Source organism: Sinocyclocheilus anshuiensis, unplaced genomic scaffold (assembly GCF_001515605.1).
Source record: "Sinocyclocheilus anshuiensis isolate Anshui unplaced genomic scaffold, SAMN03320099.WGS_v1.1 scaffold1079, whole genome shotgun sequence".
NCBI classification, from domain to species: domain Eukaryota; kingdom Metazoa; phylum Chordata; class Actinopteri; order Cypriniformes; family Cyprinidae; genus Sinocyclocheilus; species Sinocyclocheilus anshuiensis.
Genome location: NW_015548207.1, coordinates 326,556 through 332,068, shown reverse-complemented (window position 1 = coordinate 332,068; position 5,513 = coordinate 326,556). Strand labels below are relative to the sequence as shown.

The window sequence follows — 5,513 nt, the reverse complement described above, 5'->3', positions numbered from 1 at the left end:
TGTGTTCGTTCGCCTGATCGGGAAGTTGCAGTGACAGAAACGGTGACATTCCAGATAAAGTTTGAAAGGAGTAAAGCCTGTGTTAATGCTATTGAGTAGGCTAATATGGCCAAAGAAGATATTTTGTTTTATAAATAACGTTAAATGTTAATTTAAAAGCAGCCCACGATCAGCGTATTATGTTACTGTTATCCTTTATGGCAAATAGCAAATTTTTCATTGTTTCTCGAAATGTCATAGCATTTCCACACCAGCGATGACTTGACTGTGGTGCCAAATCATTTTATGTCCCCACGTATCATGTACGTCGACACGCGTTGACATCGTCTAATTGCGATCGGTTCGTGAGATCGGCCAAGTGTAGTGAGTACCGATCGAGTCATAAAATGTGATTATCGGCCAATACCGATCTCCGGCCGATCGATCGGAGCATCCCTATTGTAAACCTATTTTATTATTTAAACATATCGCAACCTTGTAACACCTCAACACTGGATAAATTATGCGTCATGCAGGCTTGTAATATTTACATTGCACTGTTTTTCTTTATAATACCTGTTCGAAACATTTCATGCAACCTCGTAAAACCTCAACCATGTAAACGTACGGTATTTGATTGAGATGTTACAAGGTACATTTAATCACCATACCTTCACACAACCTTGTAACACCTCAATCCCGTAACATCTTACTGTTCTTTATTTTTCTCACAAACTTGTAACACTCCCAAACATGTCATTCTCAGTAACGTTATATGCAAATATTGCTGTCATACTGTATGTATCAGATGTATCTGCTTGTGCTCAGGGTCTGACATTTACGGCCGTGTCTCATGTGGTCTTTGCCGAACTCTACTGGAACCCAGGACACATCAAGCAAGTAGAGGACAGAGCGCATCGCATAGGGCAGACCACGATCGTACACATCCACTACCTCATCGCCAAAGGAACCTTTGACAACGTCATGTGGGCCATGCTAAACAGAAAGGTAGATCAACCTTCAGATAAGGAAAAAATATAACCTTCAGTATTCCTAGTTGCACTCAAAGAGTTTCACTGTAATTTTGTGAACATTTTTATAGATTTCTTTAAATGTACAGTTTTAAATGGCTGTGAACTTAGTTTCCAGACTTGCCAAATTACTCTTAAAATAATCAATATATAATGTCTTGGGACTAAATTAAGCGGCAACACAATATCTGCTGTAAAGTTCGGAGAGACTTATTTGGGAAATTTACTTTTATTTGCTGAGATTCTTACAAATGATATTGGACAGGAAACGGTTACGGGCAGCGCTTTGAACGAAAAGAAGGAGTATTTGAAAGCTGAGGTGGGAGACCAAGAGAAATTGGACTTTCTGAACTTCGTTCAGGCGTGGACACCAAGCGATACCATGAAAGATGATTCTGAGGATGACAAGGATGGGACTTTCTTTTCTCACGTACATAAACACTTCATTATTGCCATAAACTAAACGTAAAATGTGGGTTGTCACGATACCAAAAACAAATATGCTATATGAAAAAAATTCACAAATTACACTAAAACAACATGCAGCGAAATTTGCTGTTTCATTATGTCAAATGAAACTTTATTTTGATTGATTCTTCAATGCTACGGCAGGTTAGCCCCTTGTTGTGACGCAGGGTTAAGAAGAGCCCCCTGTCATCCTTGTGCGCCCCCCTTGGCGGGACTACAGGTGCCGCGCCACAATCAGAAGTGGAACTGTTCGGCATGTACATTCTCCAACAGTGGACTGCTGCTACGCTGCGAGATGTGTGAAAGTCCACTAAATGTGCAAAAAGGTGAAATCTACACACACAAACCATTGTCTATAAATTTGTTTTTACTAATGTCTGCTTTATTTTACAAAAAACGGCATCCTGCATTTGAACAAACTTATGCATGTAAGTTGTACTGCACCATCCGTCCTACGGCCTGAAATCATGTGGCTTGTTGAGGACTTGTGCTGTTAAAATTCGGACTTGGATTTTATGATACAACAGGCGAAAATCCTAATATGGAGAACATTATTTAACTTGCCGCATAGCAACATGTTCAAAACCACTCAAAACTAAGCAAGTACTTAGCAACACCCTTGGCAACTACAATATGCTAAAACTATTCAAAACTGCTTAGCAACATCCTGACATTATAGCAGTTATGGCACATTTTCATAGTTTATAATGGGGTCTAAAAGTCTAAGACAACTAGAGACTTCTAGTTCACATTTTCAAAATGTAAAATAATTAATTTTAAATAATTAAATTACGTTTTTAAATGTATAATATTTATATTAATAAGTATATTAATGTATATTTTATTTAATTAAATTAAATTTTTTACTTTTTATTACATGCATAATATTTCTAGATTTGTATAGTATTTGTTTTTTGCTTATAGCATAATAATTTTAATGAGAAGTTAAACTATTTTAACAATTTAAGAATGTCTTGGTTTGGTTTGTCTTGTGTTAATGACAGTAGCACTTGAATCATAAAAATATATTAATAAATTATATATATATATATATATATATATATATATTTTTTATTTTTATTTTTTTTTTTTTTTTCAACAAGCTTGTATTTGGTTTGTCTTTTGTGTTAATCCTATAAATATATTAATATAAATATTAAAGTGTATATATTTTTATTTATCAACACAATTGATTTTTTTAAATATTCTTATATATATATTTTATTTTTTTTATTGTTTTTATGCATAATATTTATATACATTACATTTTTTAAGCTTATTTTTCAGCATAACAGTTTTTATGAGAAGTTAAAGTATTTTAACAGTTTAAGAATGTTTTAGCATTTGGTTTGTCTTTTGTGTCAATGGCAGTTGCACGCAAATCCTAAAACATTTACTTACTGGTCTAAATTAGACTTTGAACTCCAGATTTTCAGTTTGGTCTGGGACTTTTGGGCCCCTTCGTATTTGATGGGCTTTATAAAGGCACGGCTGATCCAGGGCCCTGATCCTCAGTAAAGCGATGTCGAAACCTTCCTCCCCTCTGTTGCCGAACTTACGAGAGAATGCAAATACGAAAGAACAACAGGCAGAAACGTTCTGAAGACAAAAAAGGAGGTGTGCGCGCTGAACGACAGAAATAGATCAGATTGAAAACGACTCATTATCACGGCCACGGTGAGGCGGAATGGATTTTGGCACCTGTCAAATCAAGAATGCCGCTTTCGTTCAGCGTCACCGCTGGAAAACTTTGTGAAATCTTCGTAAGCTTTGTTTTCACCATCAACTCCAATGCCATCGATCAGATCGTCAGCCTGTCTTCTGACAACAGCCTGGTGATGCAAAATCAAACACAGAGATATAAGCACATACCAGGCCAGCTGCTGCTGTCTTATTACACACGTACATCTGTGTGTTTGTGTGTTTGCGCACCACTCTGATGCGCTTGAAAGCCTCAATCTGTACACACATACACTCAAAACACACTCTATATGTTTTCTTTGTTCTTTAAATTAATAGTTCACCTAAATGAGAAAAATGTGATCGTTTTCTGAGTGGCGTTTCTATGTGGTGCTTTATGGTGGGTCACTGTTACAGTGACTACAGCAATAATTAATGACTGTAAACTTTATTAATATGAATTATGTCAACTAAAACATATTTAAAGCATAGAAAACTTAGGTTATATGAGTAACTAAACGGCTTACAAATGCAGGTGGCTCTCACTTACAGTACAGTGTCACTGTTAAATTACAGCAGTTGCTTGCAGCACATATCTGATTCTATCAGCTTAATTTGAAGCGTAAAACAAACATGTGGTGCGCTGCGTCTCCGTCAACTCAACACTCACCCATCAAAGCATGAGTGAAAACCACAGCGACGGTGTGTCAAGACATCACTCGGGATTCGTTTTCTGAAAGAAACCAGGCAGCTTTCAGACTCGTAAAAATCAGACACTAAGAATACTGATCGAAACGCTGTCATGGGTAAATAGCACATATTTACACAACTCGAGGTGTTTATGCATTCAAAACTTTCGGTATGATCTGCATATGATTCACTGTAGTCCTCTGAAAACTCCCATCATGTATCAACTTAGCCTTTGAATGTTTGGCAAACCTTTCTTTCATTCTTGCTTTCTTATTTTAATCAGGCAAGTTACTTAAGAATTAAGTCACTTAATTCTTATTTACAACAACAACCTTTTTTTTTTTTCGCAAAAAAGCAGACCACTTATCAACCCAAGACATTTATGAATCCATTGTCAAAGATTATTTTATGGGAAATTTGAAGTGCAAAAAAAAAAACCTTATACAATGATCTGTATTTTATTCACTGCAGTCCTCTGAAAACTCCCAAAATGCATCGGTTTGGACCTTCATAAAACAGTTTTTTTTTTTATATATTTTTTGTTATATTTAACTATATATATTATATGTAGTTTTATATATTATATATAGTTTATTTTATATATTTAGTTTATTTTTTAATATATATATTATATTTATATTATAGTTTATCTATTTATTTATTTTTACAAGAGTGTTGTGACATTTAGTTGTTCTTCCTGTACTTTTACAGATCCACTCTCATAAATTTGCAGAAATATTTGCAGAAATGTGTTATTTAGCCGTTATACATGTATGATCAGGATTGTTGTAAATTTGCAGACCAAAAAAAAAAAGAAAAAGAAAGAAAAGAAATTAAAAAACCTGTTTGGACCTTCGTAAAACATTTTATAATTGATTATTATTGTTATTCATTTTTTGCCTATAGTGGAGTGGCATTTAGATGTTTGCCCTGTGTTTTTACAGATCTGCAATCATAATTTTGCAGAGATATATAATTGCTACTTTTTAAAAAAATATTTTTTAAATATTTTAATATAGTATTTAATATTTTATTATAGTATTTCATCTTTAATATAATACTACAATGTAATGTTTTACAGTATAATACAATTTACCAATATTATTTATTAATTTTATTATCTTTAAGGCAGTTAATCGAACTTTCATTTGCTGCTCTCCTCTGAAAAATCCCATCATGCATCAGTTTATTCATTTCGACCTTCTGTAAACTGAGTCCAAGAAAGCGAGCGTTTAAAGTCGGCATGAAACGGAAGTTGCGATTGTCTTTTCTTCTCTACTGTGACGTATATCCGAGTGAAACGGCATCTGTAATGAGCGGGCGGGACTTGATTTCGTCCTTCGGGAATTGATTGGATCGTTGGAAGCTGGGGCGTTGCTAACAAAATGGAGGCAGATCTGAATGCCAGTTTACAAATTAGTGGTGGGGGATTTCTCTCCACTGGATTTACAGCCGACACCCAAGCGTGAATAAATGTTTTATTTATTAAGGATGACGACGACGACGATCAACGGCACAAAACATGCCACAAAACGAGAGAGAGGGAGAGACTGCCTGAATGACTGAGCACGTCCTTCATCAGGTTAAATGTCCCCTGAAATGCTTAGAAACACGCAGCATTACTCTATGTGTTGACGTCATTTTAACTGAAACAGGAAGACAGGG

At 35.0% G+C, this 5,513-nt stretch overlaps 1 pseudogene; it reads left to right on the top strand.

The window, feature by feature from the left end:
- The window catches only part of LOC107653527 (DNA annealing helicase and endonuclease ZRANB3-like), a 67,936-nt pseudogene that overhangs the window by 47,614 nt on the left and 14,809 nt on the right, over positions 1-5,513 (top strand).